The sequence below is a fragment of the Nyctereutes procyonoides genome, unplaced genomic scaffold, assembly GCF_905146905.1.
Source record: "Nyctereutes procyonoides isolate TBG_1078 unplaced genomic scaffold, NYPRO_anot_genome, whole genome shotgun sequence".
NCBI lineage: Eukaryota > Metazoa > Chordata > Mammalia > Carnivora > Canidae > Nyctereutes > Nyctereutes procyonoides.
This window is the reverse complement of record NW_026575136.1, coordinates 25,793,067-25,816,795: the sequence shown is the minus strand read 5'-3', so window position 1 is coordinate 25,816,795 and position 23,729 is coordinate 25,793,067.

The following is a 23,729-nucleotide window of genomic DNA, read 5'->3' as shown; positions in this document are numbered from 1 at the left end:
AGATCTAGTTGACCCAGCGCCACTTACTGACCCCCCATTTTATCGGCTTGAACCCTGGTTACTTAGTCATAGACATACACATTTATGTCTGGACTCTTGATTCAATTCCATTGATCCATATGTCTTAGTTTTAATTGGTGTGGATAAGAATGTGTCAGAATGGGCCGCATTCTGCCTTGCACAGAGTCATGGTAATACGTCAATACATCCTGGCCAAAGGTGAGACACATAGTGCTTGGTAAATTTGAAAAAGAGCAGAGCTTTTAACATTAAGCATAAATACCACCAACACAAATGCCAAGACAACAATCTAGGGACTTGTTCAAGAACCTGGAATAAAAATATAAGACAAGCTGAGCAGCCTTACTTGGCCAACCTGTCCTCGAAGCAATGGTTCTTATCTTGGTGGATGAACTCGTTCTACAAATACAAGTAAACATCTTAAGGAAGGGCAGATCCATTAAGAACAATGCAAACAATTCAGAACATGGTGCTCTGTAAGCTAAAACCAGGAAAAAATTATGATGTGTGGACTCAAAGCTATTTTAAACCATCCCTTTGTTTTCCCATCGACCACATAACAATTTTTTCCCTCTCTCTCTCTCAACAAAGTGGTCAAATTTTCTGAGAGTAAATTTAGTTCAAATATATTCAATCAAGTAGTCCAAATAATTTTTTATTTACTATTTCAATTTTAAATAAGTTAGTAATAGGTTTCAATGTTATCAATGTTATGCTTATATATTTATGTAATTATAATTGTATTATTTATAGTTCCTTGTTTGTATTTATTTTCCTTGTACTAATCATTAGTAACCCCTCATCAATGAAAATGCTTAAAAGTAACCCTTTAACTAAACAATTTATCAGGTGTTTACATTGCGTACCATGGTAGATGAGGACGTTTGTTTATTCATCAAGCAAACATTGAGCACACACAGTCTGGGCCCTAGGGTGGGACAGGACAGGGCCTGGCTTCCTATAATTGCTGGGTCCTCAGGAGGTCCTATAACAGGCAATGAAGCAGAGGTCTCAAATTGTTTCCAGGGTCCATCTTCCCTGGCTCCCCCAGCTGCATCCTGCTCCAGGGCTCGGAGCTCACCAGCTAATCAAACCCACAGGTATGGGGCCCACCAATACAGGTAGGAGTTTCTTATGTGAAATTTGCTGGGATGCTAAGGGAAATCTCAAAAGAATGAGGGCAAAGAAGAAAACAACAAAGCAGAGAAAGAGACAAGTTTACTGAACATGGATCATCTATTCCAAGGGAACAGATTTCTTGATTTCAGTCTTACAAAGATCTTTTCCCAAACCCCAGTTTTCTATACACCACCCCCAATACTCCTCCATTCACCTTCCCTTGGCTGCCACAGTCTCATAGGCCTTAGGGAGGGAAAGGACCTTTCCTGGGGCTGCATAGGCTATTCCTGTTAGGTTACAGAATCTTCAGATTATCTCCAGGGGTAATTTTTTTTTAAAGATTTAATTTATTTATTCATGAGCGTCACAGAAAGAGAGAGAGGCACAGACGCAGGCAGAGAGAGAAGCAGGCTCCATGCAGGGAGCCTGACATGGGACTCGATCCCAGGTCTCCAGGACCACACCCTGGGCTGAAGGTGGCGCTAAACCGCTGAGCCACCTGGGCTACCCTCTCCAGGGGTAATTAATTTAGGAATGAACCTCTCTCCAGCCCTGGGCCCACCCGAACCTTTGCGGGGCTGGGAAGCAGAAGTGCAACGGGAGGCCATGCACCATACGTCTAAATGTTTTAGTTATAAATCACGCTAACAAACTGTGAAATCACATGTCCTCCTTCCTTGACAAATATAATTTCATAACGACATGGATGGCAGGTTCCTGTTTAGAATTCCCTACCCCTATCTCTCTTCTTGTTTTGGTCCATAAACGATCTTTCATATACGTATGTAGACACTCCAGGCGACATGTCCATGTTCTGTATTATTTCTTATTGTCTTCTGTTGTAATTATAACTGTCATCATTTCATGGTGACAATCTACAATTATTTCAATTAAAATTAAAAAAAAAGAGGAAGGAGGAATGAAGAGAGAGAGAGAGAGAATGTTTGTGTGTGGGGCTTTGTGTGCAATATGACCCATAGACCCAAACTAGTGGTGCCCCTGTACCGGGCCTGTCTGCTTCACAAGAGCACCTATAGCCACATTCAGCTTGCTCCCTCCTCACAGGACTAGAAACCCACAGAAGAGGTCTTGCCTACTACTTGCTCAGTGTTCCCCCTTTCCAAACCATGTTCTAGGTAACCAGGGCCTTGGAACTCCCTACAGGGGCCTGCACAGCCTTTCTCTTTTGCTGTCACTCTGAGGAGGTCTTGATACACTGGTGGTGTGGACACCTTCAGGGCCAGGGGTGGGCCAAGGGGTGGCTGTTTGTGAAGACCATGAACAGAATTTGATTTGGCAAATGAAGACCTAGAATGCTGAAAATCCCGCAGCTGAATAGATGATCCATGTACAGTAAACTTGTCTCTTTCTCTGCTTTGTTGTTTTCTTCTTTGCTCTCCTTCTTTTGAGATTTCCCTTAGCATCCCAGCAAAATTCCACATAAGAATTTCTTACGTGTCTTGGTGGAGCTGAGAGGCGAGGGGCCCCATACCTGTGGGTTTTATTAGCTGGTGAGCTCCGAGCCCTGAAGCAGGACGCAGCTGGGGGAGCCAGGGAAGGTGGACCCTGGAAACATTTTGAGACCTCTACTTCATTGCCTGTTATAGGACTTACTGAGGGCCTGGCTTCCTATAATTGCTGGGTCCTCAGTAAGTCCTATAACAGGCAATGAAGTAGAGGTCTCAAAATGTTTCCAGGGTCCACCTTCCCTAGCTCCCCCAGCTGCGTCCTGCTCCAGGGCTCGGAGCTCACCAGCTCACAGGACCCTGTCCTGTCCCACCCTAGGGCCCAGACTATATGTGCTCAATGTTTGCTTGATGAATAAACAAACGTCTTCATCCTGGTACACAATGTAAACACCTGATAAATTGTTGAGTTAAAGGGTTACTTTTAAGCATTTTCATTGATGAGGGGTTACTAATGATTAGTGACCCAGTGGGGAACAAGGGTAAGCACATTATTTCTCTCCCCTTTAGCCATAGAATTCTGGAAAAGAGAGTGAGAAGACAGAGTCAGCTCTGGTCCACTCCCTGAGCTCCTAAGAGCAGGACATGTTCATAAAGCACGCAAGAAGCAAGATCCACTGTTCTTCTTCAGTCAACCACTAGCCTTCAAGTAAAATGTCAGGCACCAATCCAAGGATTAAAGGTAAAGCAGGGCATGCTTCGTTATTTCACTCCTCAAATCATGGGTTGATTTACTTCTCTGGTAAGAAGGGCCATTGATTTTGGCATCCAGCATGCAATAGTTCAAAGTACAGTAACATTTTCTAGGTCCTTTTGGCTCCACCAGGACATCTGACCAGGAAGCCCACAGCAGTGAAGAGTCGCTTCTAGTGTCAAGCCCTGTCAGACACAAAGGCTTTCTGATGAACACACCAACCCCATTCCCTGAGGATAAAGTGAACTAAGACCTGGCTGTTATGGCACAGGAGGAAGTAGGGCACGGGGAAGAGCTAATCGCAGTGGAAGAAGGTTTTGGATATCTAATATTAGTAACAGAATCATCCAACAATCACCAAGTGCAGGATGTTTTAGAGTTTGGAGAATTTCTTTTTCTATTCCAGCCCAATTTATATTTCACAGCAGACTTTTGGAATTCCCGTCTTGCGTATTTATGCACTGTCTAGTTCCCCTCCCAAAGGGATTTGAAGCAGCTTATCTCCTGTAATGTTAATGGGTTTGGGTCCTGAAACTCTTCAAAATGCATTTGGTTTTGTATTAGCCAACTAAAATATCTCTTGGGAAATTGTCAGAGAACATAAATAATCGAGGAAGGAGAGGCAAAGTCGAGCTAGAGGGCACTTGTGTCCAAGTGTACTGGGAACATGCTTCTGCTGTGGCCATACTGGGGGAAAGGGCATGACATTTCAAAAAATGATTTCTATGCCATTGTTCTCCCCAGTGGCCATACTGGGGAGAACAGGGCCTGACACTGCTGACTAGAGCCGAGTGTCCTAATCTGGGCACTGTAGCCCCGGGAAAGGGACAGGGATGTCTGGTGGCCTCAGTCACCAAAATATTATTTATCACGTGTGCCATGTTGGAAATCACTAGGTCTAGCCATATTGTATGCTTCTCCATCTGGGTGTCTCCATGAGCTGCTCCAGGGCTGGGAAGAGAGCTCATTTGTATTTATGTCCTAAGAACAGGGCATCACGCCTGGCATCTGGTAGGCACTAAATAAATGTTGAGCAGAATCTGCAAGCATGCTTTTTATAGATTTCTCCAAGTCATCTATTAGAATGTTGAGCAGTAAAAGATCAAGGACAGAACTATTGATCCTTCAGGTGCCAGGTTGACAATAATTTATTAATCCATATTGGAGGGATATTAAGTCTAAAAAGGAGGAGACTTTGCAGGACATGAGAGTTTTACTCAAACACTAGGAAGTTTGTCCCAGGAGCAAGCTGGGACCCAATGGGTGAAAAATAGAGGAAAGGTGAAGTTCTCTCAAGAACAGTTTCATGGGCTAGGGCTTCAGGAGATGGGCATTCTCACTGCTGCTGGAATGAAGGTAGATGCACAATTTTTCTGGGATGGAATTTGGTAACATGTTTGAAAGTCTTAAATAACATGTAGAACTCTATAATCTAGAGTCTCATGTCTAGACTTTGTTCACTGAAACTTATCAGCATCACAAAGATATGTGTACATGGATGTTCAGCACAATATTAGTTATAATAATGAAACATTTAGAACAACATGAACTTTCTATATAAATCATGATATCTATATATATTCACATATATCTATTTTCATTCAATGGAATAGTATACAGCTGTTAAAATGGTGCTGTACAGTTACTTATTTATGTTTTTATTTTATTTTATTTTATTTTATTTATTTATTCGACAGAGAGAGTGAACACAAGCAGGGGGGAGGGGCAGCGGGAGGGGGAGAAGCAGGTTCCCCGCTGAGCAGGGCCCGATGCGGGGCTCAATCCCAGGACCCTGAGACTATGACCTGAGCCAAAGGCAGATGCTTAACCAAATGAACCACTCAGATGCCCCATGTTATACTTATTTGAATGAAAATGTGTTTGTACTATATGGCTAAATAGAAAAAGCAGAATACAAATGGTACAATTTTAATTTAACAGAAATATATTTGTATGTATATAGAGAGATAGAGACAGAAATTTGTGAAGAATATATATCAAAGTGCGGCTGGTGGTTATCTCTCTGGGTTGCAGGAACACAAGTAATTTAACATTTTTGTTTGTTATCTGTTATTTTTAAGCTTTTACCTATGGATATGTGATACTGTAGTCCTAATACTAATTCTAATTCTATTACTAATACTAAAGAAAGTTGGGACTGATGAAAACATGTCCCTGCTGTCCATTAAGTCATGAGCTTTCTGCTTTCCAAAGTGCTCAGCTAGAGATGAAGTGGTTTCATGGCTGGATGTTGTAGGAGGAAAGCTGAACAGAAGAGGCTAAAGCCACTTCCAGTTGTACATATTCTGATTCTGTAAAGGAAGATGGTGACATTGGAAAAGTTCTTCACACTTTGTCAGGCAAACGTGGTTTTTCAGAAATAATATTTAAAAGTTTTTTGCAAGGTTTGTTTTTGATGATGAGAATATTGTTTAAAATCAGAAGTTATATCCTTTTTTTTTTAAACAGAGCAAACCCATTATTTACAAGTTTTACATACTTGCTTAGCCCAGGAAAGAGCAATCAGGAACTCAATGATTTTTTTTTTTTTTTGAGAGGGAGAGAGAGCAGGGTGAGGGGCAGAGGGAGAGGGAAAGAGAGAATACCAAGCAGACTCCATACCCAGCACAGCCCAATGTGGGGCTCGATCCCACATCCCTGAGATCATGACCTGAGTTGAAATTGAGAGTGGGACCCATGGACAGCCACGGTGGCGCAGTGGTTTAGCACCGCCTGCAGCCCAGGGCATGATCCTGGAGTCCGAGGATCGAGTCCCATGTCAGGCTCCCTGCATGGAGCCTGCTTCTCCCTCTGCCTGTGTCTCTGCCTCTCTCTCTGTCTCTCATGAATAAATAAACAAAATCTTAAAAAAAAAAAAAGAGAGAGAGAGAGAGTGGGACCCTTAAATGACTGAGCCACCCAGGTCCCCTAGAAGTTATTCTTAGTATTTGCCTCTTTCTATGACTTCTCAACAAGCAACCAAGTAAGAACTGGAATATTCTCATGTTGTTCATTCATTTGGCACCAAATACCTTTGTGTCTGGCCCTGAAAACAGAAATAATATTTGCTTCTCATCCCACCGGCACAACGTAAGCTCCATGAGGCCAGGGATTTATTTATTTTGTTCCAGAGCCCAGAAGAGTGCCTGGCACACAGAAAGCACTCAGTAAATATTTTGTGAATGAATAAATGAATATTGGCGCAGGAGAATAAGCAACTTGGAAGAAAGCTGCTCTGCAAATACATACTTTGGGTTATATTCATTTTAATTACTTTAAAAACACGAATTTGTAAACAGAATTCCAAAACAAAAACTCATTTTTTTTTTTGCAATCACTTTTTCAAATTACTAACATTCTTTGAAAGTCAGGTATGATCTTTATACAGCCATATATATATAAAAGGGCCGCCTGGGTGGCTCAGCAGTTGAGTGTCTGCCTTCCGCTCAGGCCGTGATCCCAGGGTCCCGGGATCGAGTCCTGCATCGGGCTCGCTGCATGGAGCTTGCTTCTCCCTCTGCCTGTGTCTGCCTCTCTCTCTGTGTCTCTCATGAATGAATAAATAAAATCTTTAAAAAGTATAAAAATAAAATAACAAATGAAAACCATGGATTATGTTCTAGGTAACTACTGTTTCGATAGAACTTTCAGCAACAAGAGACATATTCTATATCTGGAGGCCCCAGTATGATGGTCATTAGCCACATGAGGTGTTGGGCTCATGAGAAGCGGCTGGGTGAGAAGGAGGAGATGAATTTTAAATCTTATTTAACTCTACTTGATACAAATTTAAATTTGAATGGCCACGTATAGTTGGGGGCTATATACTGGACAGTGCAGTTCAAGAGCACACTTCTGGTCTTAGTGCATGCGACAAGGTAAATACCTTGTGTTTACCAAGATACTGTATAAAAGCCTGAAACCACCCCTGCAATCTGCATGGAATCTGAGAAATAAATAAATAAAATAAACAAATAAATAAAATAAACAAATAAAATAAATAAATAAATAAATAAATAAACAAAAACTCAGGAAACCAGCATGGATGACAGTCAAGCATCTTGCATAGATTTTAAAAAGTTCTTTATCACACAGCCTTCCTAATCTGCAGTAGTACTGCTACATTCTGGACATTCCTTAAATTTATTTGTATCCAAAATAAGGTCTGTATACATCACAAAATCCAAAGCAATGACGTGTGCAGGACACGCTGTCCCCATTAGGATAAAAAGTGCAGCAGTTCGCTTGAGGAATATCCTAGCTCTTATTCTAGAGCGTCCGTTTTGCCAGTTGACTAATGTGTAATACTGCTTTGGTGATGTTAGACACAAATACACAAATACAGCGTTTTGTTTGTTTTCACTTAGAGATCCCTGTGATGATGTTATCTCCAAAGCAGAGATCAGCGTCAAGGGATTGGGTGAATGTAGAACTGAGGCAACCACTCAGAAGAGCCGGCCCACTGCCTGCCCCAGAAGCCTTCATGAAACATTCATGCAGAGTGTTCTTCTTTAAATTAACTGACTATTTATCTTAATTCTTCATCTTATTGATGTGTAACTGTCCTATGGCCATTCTTAGTGATATAGATGTTACCATGGGTCAAAGAACAGGAAGGAATTTAGGGAGAAAAGCAAAAATGGAGGGAGAAGGCAGTTAAACAGTATGTTTTTGTGGACTTGTTGTGAGGTTTATGAAGAATTATAACCAGTTGTTGGATGAGGTGCGATCAGAAAACAGCTAAGCTTCAAACATGGGAGACTAGAAGCCTTGGGGGTCATTTTTGAGTGCTTCCAAGGCTGTATCTCAATTTCTGACCTGCCACTAATTTCTATATTTCCAATTTAACTCTTCCTCTCCAATCCCACTGCCAACATCAGACTCAAAGACTTCAACCTTGGATTATACATTCTGTCTGTCTAACCCTAGTGCCATGGACTGAATATTTGTCTACCCACACCCCCCCAATTCTTATGTTGAAATCCTAATCCCCAATGGGATGGTATTAGTACGTGATTAGGTCAAAAATACAGATTCAAAGAGGTAAATGCACCCCAGTGTTTATAGCAGCATTATCAACAATAGCCAAACTACACAAAGAGCCCAAGTGTCCACCAAAAGATGAATGGATAAAGATGTGTGTGTGTATGTGTGTGTGTGCACACGCGTGTGTATACAATGGAATACCACTCAGCCATCAGAAAGAATGAAATCTTGCCATTTGCAATGGTGTTGATAGAACTAGAGTATATCATGCTAAGCGAAGGAAGTCAGAGAAAGACAAATAACATATGATTTCATGCATATGGGGAATTTAGGAAATGAAACAGATGAACATAGGGGAAGGGGGAAAAAAGAGAGAGGGAAGCAAACCATAAGAGTCTCTTAACGATAGAGAAGAAACTGGGGGTTGATGAGAGAGGTGGGTGGGGGATGGGCTAGAAGGGTGATGGGATTAAGGATTAGGGCGCTTACTAAAATGAGTACTGAGTGTCATATGTAAGTGATGAATCACTAAATTCTATTGCTGAAACCAATATCACACTATATGTTAGTTAACTAGAATCTAAATAAAAATTTGGAAGAAAAGAAAAGGAGGCAGGCCTTCGGGAGGTGATTGGGTCCTGAGGAAGCAAGCCTCGTGAATTGGGCTAGGGCTGTTTTGTGAGACCCAGAGAGCTCCCTCCCTCTTTCTGCTATGTAAGGACACAGCGAGGATTTGGCTGTCTATGACCTGGGAAGCAGACCTCACCAGACACGGAAGCCAGCGCCTTGATCATGAACTTCCAGCTTCCAGAACTGCGAGTGATAAACATCTGTTGTTTATAAGTCATCCAACCTGTGGTCCTTTATTGCTGTAGCCTGAATGGACATAGACACCCAGGTCAAAGGTCTCCCTGCATTCCTATTCCAGGTGAATATTTCTGAAAGGATGCTTTCACCATTCACCCGGCAAGGGACTGGATTGAACGTCACTCTTCACACCCAGGGGCTATAATGGTTTGTTACTTATTGCAACAGGCCCCAATTTGATCTTGGTGATGTGAGGTAAGAATGAATGTAAGATTGTCTTTGCTGGGAATCTAGAGTCCCATCTACCACAAATTGACATGTAACCTTGGGCAAGTCACCTTATCCCTGGGCCTGAGATTCCTCCTCTAAATTCCTCATCCCAAAATAGCACCATGAGACTCGATAATGTTTAAGTTCCCTTCCAGCTCAAATTTAAAGATGATTTTCCTGCAGTCCCCTAATTTTCCAGGTCTTTCACAGTTTCATCCTATTCTCTCTAATCAAAACTACCTTCTGCTTCTCGATATTTAGATTTCGGACCTCTCGTTGCTTCCTTTTGTCATCCTAGCCCAAAGCTCCCATCCTGGGTCGCATCGGCACATGTTGATTTAACCTTGTTAATACACAGTTCTCCTCTGCATGTAATCATCTTTGTTCCCAATTGCAGTAGGCAGCTCAATAACAGGGATCATATTTCATACTTCAAGCATATTGCCTTAGTCTATATATTGAGTCTAGTGTTGTTTTAAAGCTGTTGCAGACATATCTGAGCAGGCCCGTGAGTCCAAGGCCACAGTTTGTGAAGCCCAACATAGTGGGACAGCAACCTGGTGGATGTCTTTGCTCAATTAAATTTCTTGTAATTCCAGTTCCTCTTTTGCTATCATTGCCATGCATTCTACAGCGTGTTTTATTGGTGGAAGTTGTATCTTTACAGCAGTGGTTCTTAAACTTTTTGGCCTTAAAACCTCTTTATATCCCTTTTAAAAAAAGATTTTATTTATTTATTTGACAGAAAGAGAGAAAGCACGCATGAGGGGATCCCTGGGTGGCTCAGCAGTTTAGTGCCTGCCTTCAGCCCAGGGCGTGATCCTGGAGTCCTGGGTTCGAGTCCCACATCAGGTTCCCTACATGGAGCCTGCTTCTCCCTCTGTCTGTGTCTCTGCCTCTCTCTTTCTCTGTCTCTCAGGAATAAATAAATAAAATCTTAAAAAAAGAAAAAAAGCACACATGAGTTGGGGGGTGGGGAGAGGGAGAGGGAGAAGCAGGCTCCCCGATGAGCAGGGAGCCTGACACGGGGTCCGTCCTAGGACCCTGGGATCCTGACCTGAGCTGAAGGCAGACACTCAACCAACTGAGCCACCCAGGTGCCCCGACCTCTTTACACTCTTAAAATTTGTTGGAACTCCAAAGGGCTCTGGCTTATGTGAGTCCTAGCCCCATAGCTATTTACTATATTATATTTTTTAAAGGATTAAATTATTTAAAAGCAATAATAAAACCATCATTTGTTAACATAAATGACATATGTTCATGAAGGATGGCTGTATTTTCCAAAACCAAAAACAGTGAGCAAAGTGGCATTGTTTTACATTTTTGCAAATCTCTTCAATATCAGGCTTAATATCTCTTTAATAATCAAACAGCTGGGGATCCCTGGGTGGCGCAGTGGTTTAGCGCCTGCCTTTGGCCCAGGGCGCGATCCTGGAGACCCGGGATTGAATCCCACGTCGGGCTCCTGGTGCATGGAGCCTGCTTCTCCCTCTGCCTATGTCTCTGCCTCTCTCTCTCTCTCTCTCTCTGACTATCATAAATAAATAAATAAATAAATAAATAAATAAATAAATAAATAAAATTAAAAAAAATAAACAGGTGGTTTCTCACATCTACTTCTACATTCACTCTGTTGTAATATGTTGTTTTAGTTTAAGTACATGGGGGGATAATCTGGCCTGGCACAGATATGTGTTTGGAAAAGAGAGGAGAATTGTCATAGCTCTTTCATACAATTGTGGGTATTTTTTTTTGAAACCTCACCACAAGGAGATAACAGTTTCTTAAGGTTAGCTATAGTGTGGAATCTGAAACTCTTATCAGTGAAATTTCCCCAGGTGGTTGCATTAGTCCATTGGTCCATCCTGCATTTTGGATGTATCTTTTTATTTGTGCCCATGCATAATTTTATAACATTGTGCATTCACTATTTGGAAAATATTGGTTCACTGAGTTGTGGAGATCTTCCAAATATTGACCCATGTCATTATACAATTTCAGCACTAATCTCATCTAAAGAGTCAAGTACTAAGAAGCCGTCAAACTCTTGATGCTTGATACAAGATTTTTTTAAAATCTAATTTTTGCTTGTAAAAGGTCAAAGGAAACAAATACTGTTGGTGGCTTTTCCTCGGTGTGACAAGCTCATTTGGTTCATTTTCAAAAAATGACTGCCAAGCAGTCAAGTCTGAATAACTATATTTGCCAGTCACCCTTCCAAGTAAAAAAAGTGTTCCATGAAAAAAGCAGTTAGTTCAACCCCCAACTCAAACAACCATACAAGTGCTTTTCTTTGACGTCACCATGGTGGTTGGATTGCAGCAAAAGTGCTTTGTGTGCACTTTCTGTTTCATCACACAGAATAGTCAAGAGACACAGTGAAAGGTCAAGATTTAATGAAATTACTAGTATATATTTCTTTACCAAAGACATTCTTATGAAAAAAACGGACTTTTTTTTTTTTTTAACCCAACACAAACAGCAGTGAAGAATCCACGACTGCTGGTGCAGCCTGGGACCACTGCCATGCTTTCTACTAAGGCTGTAGCATCAGCACAAACGGCAACACAACGAAAGCAGCAATTAACATTTAGCACTATTACAATAATAATTTTGACTTTGCAGACCTCTTGAGAGGGCCTTGGACAACCACAGGGGACCATATCATCACACTTTGAGAACTGCCACTTTAGATCCTGTTATGGGCTGAAATTGTCTTTCCCATAAAATTTATACACTGAAGCCTTAATCCCAGTACCTCCTATCATGACCATGTTTGGAATAGGACCTTGAAAGAAGGGGTGATTAGGTTAAAATGAGACCCTGAGGGTGGCCCTAATCCCATCTGACGAGCGTCCTTATAAGAAGAAATCAGGACACAGATAGACACCAGGAATGTGTGTGCACAGAGGGTCCACCGCATGAAGAGGCAGCAAGAAGGTGGCTGTCTGCCAGCCAGGGAGAGAGGCCTCAGAGGACACCAGCCCTGCCAGCACCATGGACATGGATTTTCAGCCTCCAGACTGTGAGAAAGTAAATTTCTGCTGTCTAAGCCATTCAGCCTGCCCTCTGTTACGGCAGCCTGAGCAGACTAACGCGTCCTTCTCATGCCCATCCTGTGCGTCAGATGGCTTCTGGCATAACGGCCCTTGAAAGCCATTCCCCTGCTTCTTGGTGTGGTAGGGCTGCTCAGGTGCGTGCATGCACCTGTCCCGAGCTCCTGCGCCAGAGCCTGCCAGGTTCCTTTGTGTGGATACTGCCCTGGTCCACATTTTCCCTCTAGCCTACCCCCTACCCCCCATGTGCTGCTTTGCTTCATTATGAGATCTTTGAGTTCGTGGACGAATTCAATGTCTGCTCCATAGCCTCAGGGCACCGAGCAGCGCTCAATATGTATCTATCACTGAGGGGTTGCCATTCATCCTTCCCTTGTGTCCAGGAACTCTCAGAGGCAAATCACACTCTTCTTTGACAGAGTTTTACTCCACGATCTCCTGACCCATAGACACAATTTGCATAAAATGAGTTTGGATGCATTTTTAGCAAATTTTTAAAAATTATCATAAGCATGTATTACTCTTCCCTTTTTTTGTATATTTTTTATTGGAGTTCAACTTGGCCAACATATAGTGTAACACCCAGTGCTCATCCTGTCAAGTGCCCCCCTCAGTGCCCATCACCCAGTCACCCCATCCCCACACCCACCTCCCCTTCCACTACCCCTTGTTCGTTTCCCAGAGTTAGGAGTCTCTCATGTTCCATCTCCCTCTCTGATATTTCCCACTCTGTTTCTCTCCTTTCCCCTTTATTCCCTTTCACTATATTTATGTTCCCCATATGGGTGAAACCATATAATGATTGTCCTTCTGCAATTGACCTACTTCACTCAGCATAATACCCTTCAATTCCATCCACATTGAAGCAAATGGTGGGTATTCATCATTTCTAATGGCTGAGGAATATTCCATCATGTACATAGGCCACATCTTCTTTATCCAGTCATCTGTTGATGGACACCGAGGCTACTTCCACAGTTTAGCTATTGTGGACATTGCTGCTGTGAACATTGGGGTGCAGGTGTCTCAATAGTTCACTGCATCTGTATCTTTGGGGTAAATCCCCAGCAGTGCAATTGCTGGGTCATAGGGCAGTTCTATTTTTAGCTCTTTGAGGAACCTCCACACAGTTTTCCAGAGTGGCTGCACCAGTTCACATTCCCACCAACAGTGCAAGAGGGTTCCCCTTTCTCCACATCCTCTCCAACATTTGTTGTTTCCTGTCTTGTTAATTTTCACCATTCTCACTGGTGTGAGGTGGCATCTCATTGTGGTTTTGATTTGCATTTCCCTGATGGCAAGTGATGTGGAGCATTGTCTCATGTGCTTGTTGGCCATGTCTGTGTCTTCTTTGGTGAAATATCTGTTCATGTCTTTTGCCCATTTCATGATTGGATTGTTTGTTTCTTTGCTGTTGAGTTTAATAAGTTCTTGAGGGATCCCTGGGTGGCGCAGTGGTTTGGCGCCTGCCTTTGGCCCAGGGCGCGATCCTGGAGACCCTGGATCGAATCCCATGTCGGGCTCCCGGTGCATGGAGCCTGCTTCTCCCTCTGCCTATGTCTCTGCCTCTCTCTCTCTCTCTCTCTGTGTGACTATCATAAATAAATAAAAATTTAAAAAAAAATAAGTTCTTGATAGGCCTTTATCTGATAGGTCATTTGCAAATATCTTCTCCCATTCTGTAGGTTGTCTTTTAGTTTTGTTGACTGTTTCTTTTGCTGTGCAGAAGCTTTTAATCTTGAAGTCCCAATAGTTCAATTTTGCTTTTGCTTTTGTTTCCCTTGTCTTCATAGAAGTATCTTGCAAGAAGTTGCTGTGGCCAAGTTCAAAAAGGGTGTTGCCTGTGTTCTCCTCTAGGATGTTGATGGATTCTTGTCTCACTTTTACGTCTTTCATCCATTATGAGTTTATCTTTGTGTCTGGTGTAAGAGAATGGTCTAGTTTCATTCTTCTGCATGTGGCTGTCCAATTTTCCCAGCACCATTTATTGAAGAGACTGTCCTTTATCCAGTGGATAGTCTTTCCTGCTTTGTCAAATATTAGTTGACCATAGAGTTAAGGGCCCATTTCTGGCTTCTCTATTCTGTTCCATTCATCTCTGTGTCCGTTTGTGTGCCAGTACCACACTGTCTTGATGAGCACAGCTTTGTAGTACAACTTGAAATCTGGCATTGTGATGCCCCCGGCTCTGGTTTTCTTTTACAATATTCCCCTGGCTATTCAGGGTCTTTTCTGATTCAACACAAATCTTAAGATTATTTGTTCCAAGTCTCTGAAGAAAGCCTGTGGTATTTTGATAGGGATTGCATTCAATGTGTAAATTGCCCTGGGTAGCATTGACATTTTCACAATATTAATTCTTCCAATCCATGAGCATGGAATATTTTTCCATCTCTTTCTGTCTTCCTCAATTTCTTTCAGAAGTGTTCTGTAGTTTATAGGGTATAGATCCTTTGCCTCTTTGGTTAGGTTTATTCCTAGGTATTTTTTTTTTTTTTTTGCTTTTGGGTGCAATTGTAAATGGGATTGACTCCTTAATTTCTCTTTCTTCAGTCTCATTGTTAGTGTATAGAAATGCCACTGATTTCTGGGCATTGATTTTGTATCCTGCCAGACTGCTAAATTGCTGTATGAGTTCTAGCAATCTTGGGGTGGAGTCTTTTGGATTTTCTATGTACAGTATCATGTCATCTGTGAAGAGGGAGAGTTTGACTTCTTTGTCAATTTGAATGCCTTTTATTTCTTTTGGTTGCCTGATTGCTGAGGCTAGGACTTCTAGTACTATGTTGAATAGCAGTAGTGAGAGTGGACATCCCTGTCGTGTTCCGGATCTCAGGGGAAAGGCTCCCAGTGTTTCCCCATTGAGAATGAAATTTGCTGTGGGCTTTTTGTAGATGGCTTTTAATATGCTGAGGAATGTTCCCTCTATGCCTACATGATGAAGAGTTTTGATCGGGAATGGATGCTGTATTTTGTCAAATGCTTTCTCTACATCTATGGAGAGGATCATATGGTTCTTGTTTTTTCTCTTTTTGATATGATCTATCACGTTGATTGCTTTACGAGTGTTGAACCACCCTTGCATCCTGGGGATAAATCCCACTGGGTCATGGTGAATAATCTTCTTAATGTACTGTTGAATCCTATTGGCTAGTATCTTATTAAGAATTTTTGCATCTGTGTTCGTCAGGAATATTGGTCTATAATTCTCCTTTTTGGTGGGGTCTTTGTCTGGTTTTGGAATTAAGGTGATGCTGGCCTCATAGAATGAATTTGGAAGTACTCTATCTCTTTGTATCTTTCCAAACAGCTTTAGTAGAATAGGTATTGTTTCTTCTTTAAACGTTTGATAGAATTCCCCTGCGAAGCCATCTGGCCCTGGACTTTTGTGTCTTGGGAGGTTTTTGATGACTGCTGCAATTTCCTCCCTGGTTATTGGCCTGTTCAGATTTTCTATTTCTTCCTGTTCCAGTTTTGGTAATTTGTGGTTTTCCAGAAATGCGTCCATTTCTTCTAGACTGCCTAATTTATTGGCATATAGCTACACATAATATGTTTTTAAAATCGTTTGTATTTCCTTGGTATTGGTTGTGATCTCTGTATTACTTTTCCTAATGTATATATTAAACATTGGGCCACAACCAAGCATTCCGTGGGCATAGTTTGAAAGGAAATTTTAAAGTTCCATTTCTCATTAACACTTCTGTTTCATTCATCCATTTTTTAAAAATTATAGCGATCTCACTTACATTCCCCGCCAAAGATAGTTCTTATTTGTTCCTTACTTGAATTTATAGTTCTCTATTGATGATAATATTTTGGTCTTGCATTTTCTATAGATTCATTTGTTCATTCCACAAATATTCATGAAGCACCTCCTCTGTGCCAGGAACAATTTTAGGTCCTAGGGATATAGCAATGAACTAAATAAAATCTGTACCATTGGGGAGCTTATGATCTAGTGAATGAACAGTGATTTATCAAACTACTTTGTAAAAAATTTCAATGGTGTGTCTCTTGTCTCTTGATTATGTTCTGAAAACTCCCTGAATCCTTGGCAGTAAGCATGTTACTGGCACAAATAATATCTTGGTGCTATCTTATGTAGATGCCAAGGACGCCACCATTACACACTGTGTCCATAAGAAAAATTTGAGGCCACAGATTAATAGTAATTTAATCATTCTAAAATCCCACTACTACTTAGAAATAACAGATGGGTCAGCATTGGCAAAGTTCACGTGTCATTGCACACGACTCTCCAGAACTCAATTCTGATAACCAAGAATGATTTCATAATGATTTGAGATAGTCTCAAAAGATATGAATGTTTCTATTTTATGGGACACTCCAAAACGAGACATAGTAATTTTAAAGGGAATGATTTTTAAACTGAGCAAATCTTCTGGAAATAAGTACCAGAGGAAAATCAGCCTCCTTGGTATATGTCCCTAATAATCACAATTTAATTATAGAAGACCAGATAAAATGCTTAATAGACAGACGTAATTACTGTCATTAAAGTTTATGTCTACAGTTTATAAGTATAGAAATGCACACCAGGATACATGCTTAAATGTCTTTTTGATGGACCTTGCAATCAAACAAGCTTGGGGACACCATTCTGGACAGCCAGGGTGGAAATATTTCACTAACACAGGGTGGACAAAATCCTACGACGCCGGAACATGAGCAGCAGACCACTTTGTCTTTCCTGCCTTGGAAGAATATGGGGTAGAAGAGTGCAGTGGGAGAATGTGGCCGACTGTCCCTAGGGCCTGGTCTCCCTTTGGGGTGGTTATGGGAAGTCCCTCCTCAGGAGCCCTGTCCTCTGGTCTCGGGGCCTGTTGCCTTCAATGACTTCCTGGTGTCCTCCTACCCCACAGGGCCTCCATCCGCACCAGCACCCCCATGAGTTGGCCGGGAGAGGTTGCAGAGCGCCTGGGGCTGGCCTGGCCCCACAGCTGAGGTCCCCGAGCTGCTGGTGGTCAAGTGGCAGAGGCAAAGCATCTCTGCCCTTTGCAATCTCTAGGCAGCATCCCCAGCCAGCTGCGTGTGCTCCTGGTTGCAATGAAACACCCCTTTTGGCTTCTCACTCCAAGTACACTTGGGGCCAACTGGGGGTAGTTGGCCCCAAGGGACAGTTCGCTGTGTCTGGACACACCCATCGCCTCTGACGCTAAACTTTTAAAAGATCAGTTATGCTTCCTGGCTCTTTCCAGAGGCTTCTCACAAGGTTGCCTAAAACACCCAGTTGGTACAAAGAATCCTTCTCGAGCCAAAGCCCCTCAGGTACCCACCGTTTCCGTGGTGCACCTGCATCTCACTCACCCCAAGGGTGAATCCTGCTGTTCGTTCAGCCAAGCCTTCCAACACCTTCCAGAAAATTCTTTCTAGTATTCCTTTCATTCAGTTTCCTCCAAGATGAGCTGCGAATTATTCCTCTTAGGCAAGAACATGATTACAAGATAGAAAGAGATTTCCTGTGCTCTGATCTCTCTCGGGTTAATACAGTTCTCTATTTTCCTGCCATGCTCCATCTGCTGGCCCCCAGAAGCCACTTTAGAGCATTAGTTTACGTCTAGTTTGGAGACACGTGTTTCGGCCTCACCAGGGCCTTGGGGTCCAGATGGGGAGGAGCAGCAATCACCAGCTTTTCGTTTTACTTCCCCCAAAGGCCTCACCTTGGCAGTGACAGGTCATAGACTGGATCAGAGTGTGTGCTGGTGTCCTCTGGAAAGGTACATGATTGTAGCCTCTCCAGCCTCCCAAACCTTCTCTTTCTCTTCTCTCCCTGTGGCTGGAGGGAAGATCACCACCCCCTTCTCGTGCCTCCTGACTCATTGAGGCATGTTTACCGCCAGGGTGGGCAACACGCTGGGCTCAGCAGTGTCTTCGGGAGTCTTCCCCAATGACAAGCCGCCTTACCACACACTCCCTCCAAAGGCCTCCCTTCACTTCCTTCCAGATCCTGAGGATCCAAGTGACGCAGTGAAAAGTTGTATTTATCTGTGAGACCCGCAAGAGGTAGCATTACAATAAAAGAAGGTGAGAAACACGAGTGTTGAAAACATAGAGATTTTAATGGTATATGAGATGGGAAGATAAAAAAGTCACCATCGGTGGGTGGGGGGAAGGAGTAACTGGGTGACGAGCATTAAGGAGCACACATGATGAGTTGAACACTGGGTGTTGACTATATGTTGGCAAACCAAATTTAAATAAAATTTTTAAAATTAAAAATTAAAAAAAAATTCATCATCAAATACTAGAAAACCAGCCATGGTAGATGATGTTCTCTGTGGGCCGTGCCTCCTCCTTGCCATTCAGCTCCCTTCCCCTAAAGCTCTTGTTCCATCATGTTGTAGGCATTTGTTTACATGGCCTGTTAGCATTGGATTTTGGTTACGCCAAAATCCAGATGGATAAAAACCAGATTTTGTTTGCCTCCGCATCTCCAGTCCCCAGAATGGTGTTTAGAAAACAGTGGATGCTCTAGGAAGGTTTATTAACAGGAAGGGGAAGGGCAAGTATGTCTGAGAGAAGAATAGAGAAAGCCTTTTGAGAGAGAAAACTGGAGTCTAGCACATTGACTACAAGGAACATAATGAGTCTCTGTGCCATAGAAAAGGTTGTTTTATGCAGCCGTAATGTCATGTTTTCCCTCCAGCTTATTGGAAAGGTACCAAGAATTACCCACGGAACTGGGGCTGGGGCGGGCGGGTGACGGAGTGGGGAATGGGATGAGATTCATTGCAGATGGTGAATTCTAGAGAGGTGTTTTTCACACGGAGAGTGTCTGATAGGCTGTAAAGTTGAAAGCAAAATAAATTAATCACCAAGTGTGAAATGCCTACTGGGGATGACGTGGGGATATTCGGAAAATTAAAGATGAGTAAAAGAATATGTCCAAATGGGTAATGGCCTCCAATAAGAAGTGGAGGAAAGAGAGCTTCTTCCATCATTATCATCATCATCATCATCCTCAGCATCACCTCCATCAGAGGAGCAGAAAAGCGTGTCAGTGTCAGTACACAGGCAAACATTCACATCGTGGAGATAGATGCCCTTTCACCATTAGACTCAAGAGGCAAATGAGGCAGATAGGTAATGAGCTTGGGGATTGTTTTACACTGTGATTTTAGTATAGTCATTATTGAGCACCTCCACTAATAGAAGATTCCCCAAAGGGTTAGTGTTCCGTTAATGTGGGAGAAGATGGAATTCAGGATTTTTATATCTTCTGAAACAGATGGTTATAATTTAAACTTCAGGAAATACAAGAAGGAAGAAACTCAGTCAAAAACCTTAAAGTCCTAGTTTCTTATTTTCCAGGCCAAACCCTGCAGTATAATTGTATAAATAGTTCTGAGACTCTCTTCTATTTTTCTTCCTTCCTGGAGATAATCCGCAAAGTGTCTGTCTGGACACATCTAATGGTTAGCCAGATGGCATTCCAAGAATCGCTTTTCTAAAAGTCTGAGATCTCGTCAGATGCATTGGAATGATCTCGCGCTGGTGGAGGGGAAGCAGCGTTAAGTACAGAAGCTGTGGAATGGAAGGAAGGGAAGAGTATCAGGGAATGCCAAGGGAGGAAGATTTACTTTAAAAGGCAGAAGGAACGTTTGAGGGTGAGATGAGAAAAACCTTATATGTATTAAATCTGCCACGATCCCTGTGACGCAGCGTTGCCCCGAGCTAATCTTAACACTATCAACATATCTTAACAGCAGAGTAAATGCTATATTAGGGCTTATAAATATTTCACAAACAGGCTTGTTAACTGCAAGACTTTCCTTGCAGATTTGAAGTTGAACAGCTTTGAAAGGAGATTATAATGGCTTTAAGGCAAAGCTGATGAGCCTTCCCTCCAGAAACAGCCAGATGCTATTCCAGGAGACCCCAAACCTCATTCCAGACCCACAGGCGGATGCTGAAAATGTACCCGGAGCTTTAGACTTTGATTTAAGGCTCCACCCCCCTGTCAAAACACACCCTCCCTACACACCACTTTTTCATTCACACTCTCCCCGAGTCAAAATAACAGTCAAAATAAGCAGTAGACCAATCACTTAGAGATTAGTGAATGAGCTTCAGTTTGGGTCCTAAATATAAATTTTTAGGTGCATAATTTAATGTTTTTAATACATTCACAGATTTGATGCAACTACAGCTCTTTTTATGGCTGAATTGCATTGCATTCCAGATACATCACCTTTGTTGTCCATCCATTCATCCATTGGCAGACATTTGCGTTGTTTCTGCCTCCTGTGGATACTGCTGCTGTGAACATTCATGTACCCGTGTCTGCATACTTGTTTTCAATTCTTCTGAGTATATATCAGGAGTGGAATTGCAGGGTCATGTAGTAATTCCATGTTTATCTTTTTGAGGAACTGTCAAATTGTTCTCCAACATGGCTGTACTATTTTATTTTATCTTATTTTATTTTAAAGATTTTATTTTTTTTTTTGAGACAGAAAGAACATGCACAAAAGTGGGGGGAGGGGCAGAGGGGGAGGGAGGGGGAGAAAGAGAATCTCTCAAGCAGACTCCATGCTGAACACAGAGCCCTATCCGGAGCTCAATCCAACAACCCCCAAAATCATGACCCAAGCCAAAATCAAGGATCAGATGCTCAACCAACTGAGCCACCCAAGGAGCCCCTGGCTGCACTATTTTACATTTCCACCAGCGATGGAGAGTTCTAGTTTCTCCACATCCCCACCAACATTCATTATTTTCAGTTTGGTTTTGTTTTATAAGAGTCATCCTCATTGGTAGAAAGTGGTATCTCATTGTGGTTTTGATTTGTGTTTCTATAATAACTATGCTTAGCATCTTTTCAAGTCCTTTTTTGGCCCTTTGTATATATGTTCTTTGGAGAAGTGTCTATTTGAGTTTATTGCTCATTTTTAAGTTGGGTAGTTTGTCTTTCAGTTGTTAAGCTGTAAGAGTTCTTTATATATTCTGGATCCTAAACCTTTATCAAACATTTTTTATTAGTGTTTTCTCCATTTTATGGATTGCCTTTTCATTTTATTGATAGTATCCCTTAGAGCACAAAATTTTTGATTTTGATGGAGTCCAATTGTTGCTTGTGTTTTTGGTGTCATTTCTAAGAATTCAGTGACCAATCTGAGGTCAGGAAGATTTACCTCTGTTTTCTTCCAAGATTTTTCTGCTATGAGTGCTTACATTTAAATCTTTGATCCATTTGAGTTATTTTTTTTTCACATTGTATTCTTTCACATGTTCATATCCAGTTGTCCTCACACCACTTGGTAAAAAAACAAAAACAAAAACAAAAACAAAAACAAAAAAAAAACCTATTCTTTCACCATTGAATGACCTTAGCATCTTGTCAAAAATTAATTGACTACAAATGTACGGGTTATTTCTATACTCTCAATTCTAGTCTATTGATCTATTTGTCTATGCTTATGCAAAAATAATGAGACATTACAGACCAAAAATACAGTAAATATACTAGTAGCTATATAGTTACCTTTACAAGTGTTCTTGGTTTCTTCATATGGCTTTGAGATACTGTCTAGTGTCCTTTTATTATAGCCTGAACTACTCCCTTCAGCATTTCTTATGATGCAGGTCTATTAGCAATAAACTCACTCAGCTTTTTTTTTATCTGGAAATATCTTATTTATCTTTCATTTGTGAAGGAAAGTTTTGTCAGATCTTGAGCTCTTAGTTGAGGTTTTTCTCTTTCAGCCCTGCCAAAATTATCAAAAATTATCAACTCAGGGTCTGTCTTGTTTTGTCTTCTGCCCTAACACAGATAACATTTTTGAGAACTACACAAAGAAAAAGGAATCTTAAAAAAAAAAAAAAAGGATCTTAATGAAACTGGGAAAAAAAAGTTTGAATTGAATGGAAACAAAGATATGAGATGTAGTCAAGATGTACTTAGATAGAAACTTATAGCCTTAAATCCATGTGTTAGAAGAAAAAAGCAAGGCTGAAAAATCAATGCCCTAGCTATCTCAAGAAATTCAAAAAGAAGAGCAAATTAAACCCTAAGAAAGTAGAAGAGAAGAAAAAATGAGTACAAATTAACAAAATACAGAGCAAATGTACATTAGAGAAAAACACCACCACCAAAAGTTGGCTCTTTGGCAAGACAAATAAATGGGATAGATCCCTAGCAAAACTGAAAAAGAAAAAAGGGAGAAGCACAAATCACTTATATTAGGAGTGAGAAGGGGACATTGCTAAAGATCTTACAGACTTGAAAAAAAGTAATATAAAAGAGGATGAACACCTTTGTACCAATAAATACAAAAATTTAGATAAAATGGACAAATTTCCAGGCAAACATTACTTATCCAAACTGATATAAGATGAAAGAAGAAATCTGAATCTAATATCTACCCGGGAAATGGAATTTAAACTTTGATTCAAAGAAAACTCTAGGATTAACTGGCTTCACTGGTGAAGTCTTTTACATACTGAGGAAAGAAGTAATAAAATACACCTAATTGGGGGGGAAAAAGACAATAAGGAGTGGATGAATATAAAAGGTAAAATAATAAAATTTCTAGAGGATATTGTAGTACAAAACCTCATGACCTTGGAGTAGACAAGGATTTCTTCTTCTTCTTCTCCTTCTCCTCCTCCTCCTCTCCTTCCTCCTTCTTCTTTTTTAATTTTAGTTAGGTGACACACCCAACCTGGGGCTTGAACTCACAACCCTGAGATCAAGAGTCTCATGCTCCAGCGACTCAGCCAGTCAGATACCCCAAGATAGACAAAGATTTCTTAAGTAGGAAACAAAAGGCACTAATAATAAAGAAAAGACCATAAAATAGTTAAGAATTTCTGTTCATCCCAAGAAACCATAGAAAGAATAAAAAGGCGTGCTCTATGGCCAGAGATGATATTCGTAATACATACATTTTACAAAGTATATACTCGTTTCCAGAATATATAAAGAACTATAGATCAATTTTTAAAAGTATAGAAAACAATTTAAAAATGAGCTAAGGACTGATAAGCATATAAATAGACGATTAACTTCATTAGTCATCATGGTAACGCTAATTAAAACCATCATGTAATACCACGTCATACCCATCAGAATGGCTACATAGAAACACAACCAAAAAACTGATAATACTACAGATTGGTGAAGATGTCAAGCAACTAGGACTCACATATGTTGTAAGGGTACAAATCAGTAAAATTAACTTTGGAAAACCTTTTGGCAGCTCCTGCTGAAGTTGAAAACGTGCACGCCAGGATCCAGTAGTTTCACTCCTAGCTACATTCCCAGCAGAAATACATGTGTGT